Raw genomic sequence first — 15,259 nt, forward strand, 5'->3', positions numbered from 1 at the left:
GTTGAATAAACTGGAATACAATTCAGATTAAAAAGCCTAGTTTGTCTTTGGCTTCAAGTCTAATACACTTACATTGAGTACTCCACAAGCAGTCCTGTTATTTCAGTGCAACTGTTTGTGAAGTCAGGTAGTTGTCATCATGAGAATGGGAATCATAATCTGGCCCATTGTGAATTATGTTAGTGATGATAGTGAATCACAGTGGAAAAAGTCCTAATAGGCAAATGCCCCATCTCCATGTGAACAGAAGGTTTCTCCCTTGAAAAACATTTGTCATTGTTTTATCTGCTTTAAAAAAAGTCCCAGATAAAATGTCTTCACTACTTTCCTTGGCAGACAATTCCACAGGTGGATAGATTTCCCCTCACAGGAGGTTTCTTTAGCCTAAATTCTCCCTTTTCTTTAATTCCCTCCAATTAATCCTAATTATGGAACCTGATGTTGCACTCATTGAAGTCATTAAGAATTTAGACATTGATTTCAGAGGGGCAGTACTGAGCTGTATGCTCCTTTGTATCAACCTAGATCTTTCCTCTTCCATCAATTTATTCTCAGTCATGTCAATAGAAATGATCAGCCCATTTGAAATAGGCCCAACAAACGCTAAATAGTTAAAACTGATTTGGTAATTTGATTACTTAATATTTTAAAGGGACAGTTCTTAACCCAGCATGCATCCAAGTTGCTGCCTTCCAGCCTCCACACAGTTGGTGTCCAGTGCACTCCCATTCTGTGGATGCAAGTGGATTAAAATTGGGTTAAAAACTGGCCAACTGGTGGGTCTAAATGTCATTGTAAATGGGAAATCATCATTGCATGGATGTGTTTCCAGTGGGATCCCACAGGGATGGATACTCTATTTAATATTGTTATCAATGACCTGGAAGAAAACATAAAATCATCGCTGATAAAGTTTGCAGATGACGCAAAAATTGAAGGAGTGGTAAATAACAAAGAGGACAGGTCGCTGAATCAGAGCGATCTGGAACACTTGGTAAACTGGGCACAAGCAAGTAAGTACGCATTGTAATGTGGCTAAGTATAAATGAATACATTTAGGAACAAAAAATGTAGGCCATACTTACAGGATGGGGGCTCTAGCCTGAGAAGCAGTGACTCAACAGATTCAGGCAGTCATGGTGAATAATCAGCAGAAAACATGAGGTCCTGGTGCAATGCTGTGGTCAAAAGAGCTAATGTAATCCTTGGATGCATAAACAGTGGAATCTCAAGGAGGAGTAGAAAGGTTATCTTACCTCTATATTAGCTTGGTGCAATGGCTGTTGGAATACTGTGTTCCGCTCTGGTGCCCACAATTCAAGAAGGATGTTGATAAATTGAAGAGGGTTCAAAGAAGAGCCATGATAATTATTAAAGGATTAGAAAACATGCCTTATAGTGATAGACTGAAAGAGCTCAATCTATTTAGCTTAACAAAGAGAAGGTTGAGTGACTGGATAACAATCTATAGATATCTACATGGGGAACAAATATTTCACAATGGGCTCTTCAATCTAGCAGAGAAAGGTATAATACAATCCAATGGCTGGAAGTTGAAGCTAAACAAATTCAGACTGGAAATAAGGTGTACATTTTTAATGGTGAGAGTAATTAACCATTGGAACAATTTACCAAAAGTTGTGGTGAAGTCTCCATCAGTGACTAGTTTTAAATTGAGATTGGATGTTTTTCTACAGAACTGCTCGAAGAATGATTTGGAAGAAGTTCTATACAATGTTATACGGAGCTCAGACTAAATGATCACTGTGGCCCTGTGATAGGGCAGAGTGGCCCTGCACTGGTACCTCAGGGGTTAATCCTTCCTAGCAGAGGAAGCCACGCCCATGAGGCTCTGCTGGGCATGCTCCAACTGGAGAACTGGTATAAAAGCCTGCAGAGCTGCTCAGTCTGGGCTGACCGCCGGAGGGGAAGGAGGAATGCCGCCAGCTCCTGAGGACAGACAGCCTGCGCTCCAGGATCCGGAAGCCAACCAAGCCTGGACGCACCCTGATGCCCAGACAGAGTACATCACAGGAGGGGAGCAGACAAGAGGAACCCCCCAAAGCGGAGAACCCATTGTTTATGGTAGGAAGTGACCATGGGGAACTTTAGAGGAAAATGGTGTTAGAACCACACAGACGCTCAGCATGTTTTGGGCAGATCCCCACTCAGCTGGTGGCAAGGGGTACTTGCCACTACCGGGGCCCTGGGTCAGGACCCAAGGGAGAGGGTGGGTCTGGGTCCCCCTACCACTCACCTGCCACAGGAATCATACGGATTCCGGATGCTAGGCCATGCTACCCTGTCTGAGAGGGGTGATTATATGGACGCCAGCCATTGGGCCGCACTGCTCCACTGCAGGGAGCGATTTATATAGACCCTTGCCATTGGGCCACACTGCCCTGACACTTGGGCAAGTTACATGGACTCCGGCCTCTACACCGCACTGCCTCGCCTGCGAGGGAAGAGTTATATAGACTCTGGCCATTGGGCTGCACTGCTCCAACACTGGGAGCGATTTATATGGACTCTAGCCATTAGGACACACTACCCCGCCGAAGGGGTGATTGCGGGGGGAGAGGCCATTCGGCCGCATCGGGCCTCCCACAGAGAGGCGAGCATGCGAGCTTGGGAGTGGTGGGGTTCCGACATCCCATCCCACTCCTGCCACAAAGAGGCGGTGTGGGGCCAGCCCCACCACAGGCCCTTTCGGGTCTTGAAACCTATGAATCTGTAGGTGAATGTGCATGGTCCTAGATACACCTGCTCTTTCCTTGACCTGGTGCTGCCTCACGCCAGAAAACACCGAAGCTCCAAACTGCAGAACAGCTCTGTAGGGTTCCCAAATCCGGCCTCCTCTATCAGCAAGGAATTCAGAAGTTAAGGATCCAGCAGCATTGTTAATTCAGCCATGCTACACAATCTGCAATATGACATTTAGTATTGTGGTGGTCTGAAAATCTATCAGGGGACACATTTACAGTAGAAAAACAGGAAAAGAAAGTGCTACTACTATGTATATTGTGGCCAGGTTATTCTGCCTTCCAGAACCTTAACTTTTGCATTTTGTTTTTCAAATTTAACTGGGCAAGCTCCATTTGCCCCTTTCCCTCCCCCACCACCTCACTCCCAAAAAAAATTCAGGCAGGACCAAGTATGGAAAGCGTCAGACCCAAAAGTGAGTGTTTCCATAAGATTGTTTTTAATGTGCCTCTCACATGAATGTTTCAAAACAGGTTAAAAGGAAACTGTTTTGCAACCTTAACTATGGCACTTTTAATTCTGTCTGAAACCCTTTTATGATGGATCTGATTCTTCACTCTGTTTTTACTCTGGTGTAACTCCATGAACTTCCTACACTGTGCAAGAGAGAGCTAAGCTTGCTACTGTCCTTAGCATGCATCAAACTACGTGACTTTAGATAGTCCCTGTGCATATTACAGCCTACTATCCTCCCAAAGGCTCACTCATTCTACGCTGTAAGCCCATATGATTTGTTTATATGATCGAATGAGACTATTGCATTCATGGTCAGGTTGCCGTGCTGGGTCACAGCAGCAATTAGCTGTTGACAGCAGCGTTATTTTGCCTCCCAAGAGGAAGTAAGTGAAAATGCAGTTTTGTCAAGAGGAAGAGTTCACAAGCATTGTACAGATCTTCTACCACTGGAATTTTTGTTTCCTGAAGTCCTATGTTAGTCACCTGAGGGATGGAAGCAATGAATAATAAATAACATTTATATAACCCTTTTTTGCTAAAAACAATTTGGGAATGGAAGATTCTTTGGCAATGGAACTGGGAAGGTGTCTTATATATGACTGACCTTGACAAACAAGTATTCTTCTGCATTCTCTCTGCCTATGAACTGCAGCCCTCCATAGCTCATGATTAATTTAGAATTCAGTAACAAATCACACTCTTCTTATGATTACAGATGGGCTTGATGTGTTTTGCCAAATTACAGAGATGTGGGCCAGCCCCCAATGTTCACATCTGGATCTAGACTGAAATTTTCTCAGTGTTTGGGCATGCTTTGTGCTAGAGATTTAGCATGAGCCCATATCTACTTCCTGCTCAGATGGGACATTGGGCATCCTACCCTGAGAGAGACCGGGGCATGGAAGAAGGGAAGGGGGCTGAGGACCAATCCAGATAAAACAGGTGATGCTAGAGTTGAAAAAGCAAATGGAAAATATGGTGGAGACTGTACCTGTTCTGACGTAGCACGTTTGTTTGCCACCTAGAAATCTGGTTGCATTTCCAACTGCTTTCAGAAGACCTGCTATCAGCAGTGGACAGGATGGCTTTTAGTCACTTTGTCCCAGAAGTTGCTGCCTTCTCTTTTGGATGCAGACCTCGCCACCGTGATTCGTGCCTCTGTCCAGGTTAAACCATGGTAACAAGTTCCATTTGGGGGGCTACATTCTAAACCCACTTGGAAGCTGAAACTGGTGCACTGTATAGTAGCCCACTTGTTAAAGCATGTATCTCACCATCAGCCTACTACACTGATGCTTTGTGATCTGCACTGGCCACCTCTGGGTTTCCTGGGGGAGGAGGAGGTGGGGATTAAGGTGTAGTTTTAAAACCTAGGAAGCCCTAAATAACCTGCGGCCTTCCTGCCTGAAAGGTCACTTCTGTCCTGGCGCCATACTGCTGCAACTGTGATCAGATTTGGTCCAAAAGCTAGAGCCCCTCTCAATGTGATAAAGAAACATCTGCTGGCACAGTGATCTGGACAGAAACCCTCTCTTTCACCCCAGCCTTTCTGGCTTGACATAGCTGGAATTTGTTGACCATGCTATCAAGATGAGCCTTTTTAATGGGCTTGCAAGGAGAGGGTTGATATCTGGGGAGAATGATGGGTTTTCTTTTATTTTTTTGCTTGGCTGGTTATTTCCAGTCTGTGTTGGATTTCTATTGGTTGTTGTGTGTGGTTTTTAAAGAAACATGAAAGGCCCAAGAGCCTCCCATTGGCATCTTTTTAACAGTGATATTATGAATTGAAACTCATGATACATCATAATGATATTTTCAAAGTACTGAGCTATTTCAACTGTTTCCCTTCTCTCTACTCGCTGTTACCAAGCATTGATCTCTATTAATCTCACAAACTAGAGTAATTAGGATTCTTGATTATACATGAGATAATTAATTGACAAATATTTGAGACAAATTGAGACAATTGACAAATTGAGAACATACTGCAGAGGCTCCTTAGTTATTTATTACATTATATTTATATGGTCCAACATACCCGTAACCCACATGCCAATTAAGTACCATGGGGTAAGGAAACATCTCTCTGGGGAAGATTTCACAGAATGCTTGAATATATTGTTTGAAATTTCATAATTACAATAAAGTAACCCTCAAGTAGCTCACATTAGGGCTCAGTTACCATGCTATATTAAAACTGTAAATAGATAGTCTCTCTCTCTGTCTATAAATACTTAGGTATTTAGGAGAAAGCAAGTTTCAGTCTACAGACAAACTAGATAGAAATCAATAGAATTACTCTGTATTCACAGAAGTATGACTGAGATTGGACTCTGACCCATTGTTCTGGAGCAAAGCATGTTCAGATATGATTAGCTGGTCCTAAACACCAAAAGCAGAACATAATTTCTTTGTTTGTAAACTTCCCATAACCACTGTATGTGTGTAGTGAGCCTGGGAATTATTTTAGGAACTCAGAAGAATTCCTCCTGACGAGTAACAGGTGAGACAAAATAAAGGAACCTGGGATTCACTGAAACGCTCTGGGGCTTCCTTTGTAAGCCAAATATCTAAAGATTTCAGAAAGAAGAGTTTCCATTTTCTTGCATTTGTTAATAATAGCTGATGTGGAGCCCCAGATTCCAGAAGCAATAGGAGTGAGAGAACTCTGCTAGCCTGAAATATGACGTTCAGGGGAGTTGTGAGTACTGATACTCTGCCCTACAATTTCTTTACAGATGGCAATAACAGCTGAAGTTATAACAGCAAGTCAGTGGCAACAGCATAATTGATAGGCCTGAAGAGTGCAGGTAAGTAGAAGGATTGCATTTATATCCTGGTATGAAACCCAATGGGAACCAGACTAGTACACACTGACTAAAAGACTTGAAAATTGCCACCAATTCCTTTTTTGTGTTCTGCTCTTCAGAGATTTAGTTCATTCCTCCATAGAATCCAACTTAATGCCTCCACAACTCATGTTTAACCATTATCACTAGCAACCAGCTCATCAATGCCTTTGCTCTCTACTGGATTTCACAAATAGGAATCAAGGGGAGATGATATTGCTGTTTTCTAAAACAAATGGTGACAACATTTCACACTGTAGCCTAAGAAATCCCAACTCTTCCACACTTTTGCACCAGCCTGGCTAAGAGAGGAAATCTGATATTTTTGTACCTTGAAATGACTAGCCTTCTTAGGCTTAGGAGAATAAATTAAAGTTGAGCCAAAGTATGCCTCAGCTGCAGTGGATGGGCAGATTGATTTGCTTTCCATCGGGGAGATTAAATTCCACTTCCAAAAAAAATGGCACCAGCATAATTAGCTGTCAGTCAAGTTGCAAAGAGACAGACTAGATGGGATAATTGAAAGCCCTGCAGCTTCTCATTACATTCTACAGTAGCACTATTTGCAAATTTCCACCTTGAGGTGCTTCTCGGAACATTGTCAGAAATTGTACGTATCCCTGCTGGCACATTCTTCTGAAGTGAAACACGAATATTGCGCAAAGATTGGATTTATTTTAAGTATTTTTCACTTAACCTAACTTTGTTGTAATATATTTGTCAACAGTCATTGACAGCTTCACCAGGCTCTAATTACCAACGATCCAAACAACTGGAAGGACATGGTAGTTCTTCATCTATGGTTGTGTCCAGGAGGCATTCTATAGGCATAAAAATCTCTTCTTTTTTTTTTTTTTTTTTTTTAAAAGCAGCCTATAAGTACCACTCCTTAATAGATTAACTTCTTTAGCAAAATGCAAGTAATAATGAACCTGTCAGCATGTATGTTTCATATAAGATAATCAGTCCTCACATTTTGTGGTTCATTTTATGAAGCTAGAGCACATTTTAGATACCACTGGTTGTAAAGAAAAGTTTGGGTGACCAATACTATTCTGATGACCAAGAACCTGATGCAAATGTGACTGAAGTCTATATGAGGTATCTCCATTGATTTAGTTGGAGTTGAATCAGGTCCTGAAAGAATAAAACACATTAAAATCATATTCCTCCTTAAACCATGGGGAATAAGGGCCAGGCATATTTTATATGGAAGATATCTCAAATATGTGATTATATCTGAATTGATGTGTATATATATTAACAAATAATGGAGATGAGCCAGAAGAGATTTTGAAGCATGTTTGCCCACTCCTGGAAGCGCCAAAGTTCTCCAAACTAGAAAAGTTACTGCTTCTCACAGAAGCAGGAGCTACCATCACAGCTCCCATGCCGGAAACCTCCCCCTAAATTAGCTTGACACTCAGTTAATAAAGCCTAGTAGAATACATGAATAACTCTTTCTTTTAAAATTGAAGCTTCCATTATAAAGTACTAATTTATAACTTATATTTATTCTCAAGAGCACCAGAGGTCTGGATCCTCTTACAGGCATGGATTTTCCTCTCTTCCACTGGCGTACACACACACACGCACACTCACTCCCCCAAAATCTATGGGGATAACTGGGAGGAGAATCAGGTGGGTAACAGGTGGTTTATAAAATTATTAAAGTGGGGCAACTACCATGGCAGGATGAAATGGTACAGAAGTAACATGATGAGGAATACCATGTGACAAGACAGAAAATGCAGAATAAGCTGTTAGAGGCCTGTTTGATTACTGATGACACCCAGGCTGTGTCAACGCTTCACACTATGAGCACCCAAAGCTACTTTTGAATCCAGCCCGAGTTTTGGGTAGACCATCACTTCAGGTTTGGGCCTTGTGTGTTACCTGGCTTCATGTATGTTAGGAAAAGGAAAATTGCCCTCTTTGTCCACATACAATGTCCCCTTATGATTTATTATACAGTCCTCATTTTTTGCCTCAATTACTTCAAACCTGGGTAGAAATGGCACATTCCTCACCTTAATGCTAAATGCATGTAGTCAGTAAAAAAGAAAAAAAATGCTGAAAAATGTTTAAAAGGGAGGGTGCTTAAGTTATTGCAGCCCACGGGAGCATTAACATACGTGCCAACAAGTTACTGTATGCAGCTTCAACATGCTTTCATTTATTCTGCTGTGCAATAAAAGTTTGTCTTAAATAGAGCCCAAAACCATTTGCCATGGTAACCCCACATCATATATGTGCTCCAGGACTACTTCTGAGCACCTTCTTGAAGAGAAATATTCAGGATCAAATTGCCTGTGACTTTTGTGGCATTTTAAGCACCGAAAAATATTACCATGGACTGAAATATTTCCCATGGATTTTTGAGAATAATTTTAAATAGTGGGCCAAAGCTGTTTGCTGTTTTCTTGCTCGTTTCCCCTTAAGTGGCTTTCCAAAGAATCGAGAAAAAGACAGAAGGATTATACCTGGCAGGTCTCAGAGTTGTTGCCATTCTGTTTTGGAACATAGCAAGAATTTTGGCTGGTTGTCTTTAGTTTCAAGTGCACTATTGTTGTTTCTCGTGTCGTCAGTCCTCCTTTATACTGGCACAAGAAAATCGGTGTTTTCTTCCTCCCTCCCATCTGTGCTTAGCGTTTGTTCAGACCAGCCACTTTCCTTAAATTCAGAGCGCGCACATGTCCACCATAAATCCACATAATGTATATCATATTTAAACTTAAAATTACAAGTATCGAGTACTGTGCAGTGTTGATTCTGGATCCTCATTCCAATGCTTGTTTGCCTTTTTACTTAATGAAACCTTAGACTTGACCTTGTTTCTCACAAATAGGAAGTGGAGGTGTTACATTATACCTCAAGAATATATACAGTTGTTCTAAGATCAGAACAAGGTGAGAAGCAGATCAGTTGAAGGTCTCTGGGTAAAGATGAAATGGGGGGAAATTAGGGTGACATCATGATAGAGGTCTACTAGAGACCACCAACTCAGGAAGAGGGGGTAGATGAGGCATTTCTATAACAAACACAAATATCCAAAACAAAAAATAGAAATGGAGGACTTTACCCAGACATCTGTTGGACAGTAATATGCCCCAACACAAATTTCCAGTAACTTCTTGGAATGTACTCGGGACAACTTTTTTTTTCTTCAAAAAGTGGAGGAAGTAACCAAGGAGATAGCCATTTTGGACTTGATTCTGACCAACAGGGAGGAATTGGTTGTGAATCCGAAGGTGGAAGGCAGTTTGGGTGAAAGTAGTTGTGAAAGTACTGATTTCATGATTCTAAGCGAAGGAATGAAAGCAGTGGACTAAGGACAATGGACTTCAAACGAACAGACTTTTACAAACCCAGAGAACTAGGTAAGGTCTCCTGGGAAGAAAAATCGAGGGGATAAAGTTGTTCAGAAGACCTGGCAAATTCTCAAGGACACAATGTTACAGGCACAACTGTGAACTATCCCAATGTGAAAGAAAGATAAGAAGAATAGTAAGAGGCCAATATGGCTCCACCAGGAGCTCTGTAATTACCTGAAAATTGAAAAGGAATCTAAAAGTGGAAACAAGGCTGAATTGCTAAGGAGTACAAAAGAATAGCACAAGCATGTAGGGAAAAATCAGAAAGGCTAAGGGAAAAAATGAGTTGCATCTTGCAAGGGATATAAAAAGCTATAAGAAGAGGTTCTATAAATATATCAGGAGCAAGAGAAAGATGAAGGAACGCGTAGGCCTTCTACTTAGTGGAGAAGGAGAGCTAATAGATTGCATCATAAGCTGAGGTGTTTAAGGCTTATTTTGCTTCAGTCTTCACTAAAAAGGTTAATGGTGAGCAGATACTCAACACAATTCATATTAACAACAAGGAGGAAGGAACGCAAGCCAAACTAGGGAGAGAACAAGTTAAATAATTTTTAGATAAGTTAGATGTGTTCAAAGCAGCAGGGCCTGATGAAAATCATCCTAAGGTACTTGAGGAACTAGCTGAAGCAATCTTGGAACCATTAGCAATTACCATGGGAGACAGGTGAGGTCCCAGAGGGCTAGAGAAGGGCAAACATTGCACCAATCTTTAAAAAGGGAACAAAGAGGACCCGGGGAATTGCAGACCAGTCAGCCTAGCTTTGATACCTAGAAAGATACTGGAACAAGTTATTGAACAATCCATTTGGAAGCACCTAGAGCAGGGATCGGCAACCTTGTGCTTATTCTGCAACAAGGGAGATTTAGGTTTGATATTAGGGAAAACTTTCTAATTATAAGGATAGTTAAGCACTGGAACAGACTATCAAGGGAAGCTGTGGGATCCCCATCACTGGAGGGTTTTAAGAATAGGTTGGACAAACACCTGGGGGAGGGATAGCTCAGTGGTTTGAGCATTGGCCTGCTAAACCCAGGGTTGTGAGTTCAATCCCTGAGGAGGCCACTTAGGGATCTGGGGCAAAAATTGGTCCTGCTAGTGAAGGCAGGGGGCTGGACTCAATGACCTTTCAAGGTCCCTTCCAGTTCTAGGAGATTGGTATATCTCCAATTATTACCTTACTTTACCTGTCAGAGATGGTCTAAGTATATTTGGACCCACCTGAGCTCAGGGTCTGGACTAGATGACCTCTCAAAGTCCCTGCCAGCCCTGCATGTCTATGATTCTGTGATTCTTCAATGCAATAGAGGAAAGTCACCATAGATCTCAGCAAAAATTATATTAAACAGACACAATACAAGTTTGACAAACACTTAGTGATAAAACTGCCTCAAACTGTGATTTTCCATAATGAGAGAATCCCTGCTGCTCCTGGCTGTCCCTGCTTTTTCTTCCTATTTTGTAACAGCAAACAAGATGGCCCTTATTTTACCAACAAAGGCCCAATCCTGCAGTGCTTTCAGACAGAAAACTCGCATTGACTTCAATAAGCTAGGCTAGTCTGAGGGCTACAGGATGATAGCGGGGTTGCTGGCCCTCATTTACAGGCCCTTATTTTTTAACACTGTCTTTCCCAGTGTTTGTTTTAACAATGAATCTGTTACTGATGTTTGTAAACTCACTGGGATACCATGGGTCAGGGCCTCAGCTGGTGTAAATCAGACTAGCTTCACTGGTGCTACATAGATTTACACCACCTGAGAATCAGGAAAACGGTATAGGGCCATTCTCCTCTTCACCCACCCACCCCCTTTTAAAATTATTTTTAGATTTCTACATTGCGTCCATCCACCCTTTGAGTGCATGTCAACAATTCTGGGCCTAATCTCCCCACCCCAGAGCCATATGCAGAGACAGGGCTGACACCAGGCACCGGCGAAGGAAGCAGGTGCCTGGGGCAGCCAATAGAAAGAGGCGGCACGTCCGGGTCGTCGTTGTCAATTCGGCGGCAAATCCTTCACTCCCCGTCTTCCTCTTCGGCGGCACTTTGGCGGCAGCTCAATCGGGTCTTTTTTTTTTTCGCCACTTGGGGCGGCAAAAAAGCTAGAGCCGGCCCTGTGCAGAAAGCACCACTCTGTATCTGAATCCCTCCTAGCAGGAAGAAGGAAAGAGTCTGGTACCTCTATCATACTATCTCCTTCTCCCAGGGTGCCCATCTGTGTGGGGGGAGAGGGGACTGGAACATGGTAGGAGTGATGCCAGGGGGTACTCACATAACCCCCTTAGCCATCAAGCAGTATGGCCCCAGAAAGCTAAAACAGATGGAGATTTCATTACCTTTGACACAGAGCCCCCTCTGTTCTGGAGAACTCCCCATTGGAGCCACCCTGCCAGGCAGCCAGCCAGCGGAGGCAAGAGGTCCTGGAGTCTGAACAGGAGAGCATGACACTGCATGGATCTCAGGGGACCCCACTCCTTCAATTACATTATTTGAGAGGAAAACAGTGAGAGGAATGATGGAGTTTTGACTTCCCCCATGGCTCCTGTCATGAATTTCTCCACAGGAAGAATCAATCTGGCCTTTAGAAATGACACATCTCACTGAACAGTGTCAGCCTCTAACAGACTGTGCACACACACACACACACATATCTAACACACTCACCACCCTTCCCACCGTCCAGCAAAAGCCTGAGAATATAAGCTTTATGCTGTGCTGCGCTGAACCAATGGGGCAGGTGGGGGAAGGGAGTTCCAGAAGCAAGAGCCCTTCGCTGAGAAAGTCCTGTCTTCAGTCACATTTAAGGACTGTTAGCAAGGGTGCCCCAGGTGACCTTCAATCTCAGGGCCGTGCATAGAAGGAGAGGTGATCCTTGGGGTAATCAGGAGCCAGACCACAGAAAGCACAAAATATTTGTTTTTGAGAGAGAGAAAACGAGAGAGTTAAGCAAGACAATAAAACAGCCTGTTCATAATATCCGGTATAAATAGTACTAAATACGCTGATTACTGGTTTGCTGGGGCACAGAACAGGTCTGTTCTTTAAGCCTATCAGAGCGTAATTCAATAATAGTTCAGGGAGCAATTCTGCTGTTATTACAGTGTCTCTGTAACTAAGACACTCAAAGCTGCATCTTAGTAACTGACAATGTTTGTGATTTCAGTGACATGGTGCACACAGGTACACCCCTGCAATTGCGTAATCTACAAAAATCAGATGTTACATCTCTGTTCCTTGAAATGATTCCTCCTTTTATTTCACAGCCTGATTCTGTACCATCGAGGTTATTGGGTATTCTACTTCAATGGCAGCAGGATCAGGCCCTTGTAGAGCAAGCCTGTCAAACACGTAATACCCTTGCACCAAAAATGATTTTTGAGTAACTGTGTGTGGGTTAGAATTAATGCTGAAATGTCTGATTGTGAATATTTTTGCCCATGTCCTACTATAACTGGGCACAGAATCTTTACTGCCTGGAGACTTTTGAAAATGTAGCCCTAACTGGTATCAATGAATGATACCCATTAGTGCGTCCTAGCAGTCTAGCCTATCATGAGGCATCACATTACTTCAGGGCATTATTATTGCTTGAAAATGGCATGAAAATCAAGTGAACTCTCCAGACCGAATTAGCATCTTACAATTGCTCACACCCAAGTGACTAATCCATAGGAAAGGACTGTTCCATCCAGGGTGATCAGTCATTTGTCTCACTGAAACCCTATGACTCCAGTTTAAGAGCTTTTTTATAGACTCGTATAAAGGAGAAAGTGAACTTTTTAACATGTTTGCACTCTACTAAAGCAATACACATAAAAAGGAAATACAACTGGGGTTCCTACCTACATATATGGCCCAGCAAGTGCTAAGGCAGTAAAGAGTAGAGTTACTACAGTTAAGAAAGAGATGGGCTTTGAATTGCCTTTTCTTCACTTTGGGGGTGTCCTGTGCTGAGTTACAGGGTTCCAGCAGCCATTGTAGTAGTAACAGGCCAGATCTCGTAGTCCTTACTCAGGAAAAATGTCCCACTCACTTCAAAGGGAGTTCCACCCTGCACTAAATCTTTGCTCGAGCAAGAGAGGAGGGTCAAAATGACACAAGTCTCAGACACATACCTCGCATTGCAGCCAATAGAAGGATTGTATCTGTAATGATGGCACAACTAGGCCCTATTTCCATGCCATCCGAAATGATGTTTATAAAACAATCCCAAAGCACAGGTAATGTGCGGAGATCATATTTCCCAGCATATTGTAAGGTCCTTTAGTCCAGCTTTAAATAAACCACAGGGAGGCCAATAAAATCCAGGATAGACTGTATTCTGAGAAGAAAGACAAAAACCACCAGAGAAACATGGCTTTTGTTTGAAAAGAACCTCGTATTTCTCCAGCATTATCATAATTTACTGAAAGAAAGGCATACTTACAGTTAGCCAACAGGATAATATTGACAGGCTTTAGATTTATATAGATGTCTCCACAAGATTAACTCCTGATATATTAACAAGCAAGGCCTAACACCGACACTGTGACTCATATAAGTAATTCTCACCTGTGTAGTACATTTGGATTTAATGGGACTATGTGCATCAGCAAATAGTGAAGCCATTGGGATGACCTGAATAAGTAAGCAGCAAATACAGAGCCGGCTCCAGGCACCAGCAAAGGAAGCAGGTGCTTAGGGTGGTGAATGGAAAGGGGCAGCACGTCTGGGTCTTTGGCGGCAAATCGGCGGCAGGTCCCTCAGTCCCTGTCGGAGGGAAGGACCCGCCGCTGAAGAATGAAGCGTTGCGGTAGAGCTGCTACCGAAGTGCTGCCGATCTTTTTTGTTTTTTTTTTCGCTTCGCCACTTGTGGCAGCAAAAAAGCTGGAGCTGGTCCTGAGCAAATATACCGGCCCGTGTTTTGCATTGTGTAGCATTGATTTGATGAATGAGGAGAAATAATCAAATGAACACCTCCGTGAATATTATCAAAGTTTCGAAAGAGCTGGTTGGTGACAGAAAATAATAATGTATTTGAGGGGAAATTCCCAAATTCACTGGATGAATTATTCACACAAAATAATCTGACCAGTAGTAGTTACTAACGTTTGGAGGCTGTGTTGATGGTACTTTTTGCATAGATGTCTGCAGGCCAAATCCTGTGGTAAGACAAGCAAGATCTAGGCCCTTGTGCAAGGGTACATGGCAGATGTTACTTTATGTTGTAACATGTTTGGATGGGTACATATATTCTGTGCGTGAATCCATATATCCCTACATTTATTAGTTATTTTTAATAATAATTGTTTGTACAAGCCTAGAGGCCACAACCAAGATTTAAGTCCCCACTGTGCTAGGGGATTTATTTTGTTCAAACTCACAATAAGAGTCAGTCCCTGATCCAAAGAGCTTATGTTGTACATAAATAATGGACAAAGGGTGGAAACAGACTTCCCCAATGCCGAACAGCAGGTGGGGATTACAACCCAAGTCTTCTGAATTTGTGCCCTATCCACTTGGACACACTCCTTCCTCTGGATCTGGATCATTTTATAAATGATATATGTACGTGTGGAAGTGGGAAAAGGGATAAAGGAAATTTGGATGCAGACATCTTAGTTTTCAACAGAATAGAGCAAGAGTCAAGCTAACTCCAACTCTAATAACGCGAGACTTTAACGCAGGGCTTGGGCGAGTGGGAAGCGAGTGGGAGAACTGTAAGAGATGCTGTTTGATCTTGTGTTAGATCAGAATGGAACGCAGACTGTAGCAGGAACGATTGAGAAAAGTAAGATATCAGGAAGGAATATGTCTAAACAAGATGTGGCTGTTG

This window comes from Mauremys reevesii, linkage group 8, assembly GCF_016161935.1.
Source record: "Mauremys reevesii isolate NIE-2019 linkage group 8, ASM1616193v1, whole genome shotgun sequence".
Taxonomy (NCBI): Eukaryota; Metazoa; Chordata; order Testudines; family Geoemydidae; genus Mauremys; species Mauremys reevesii.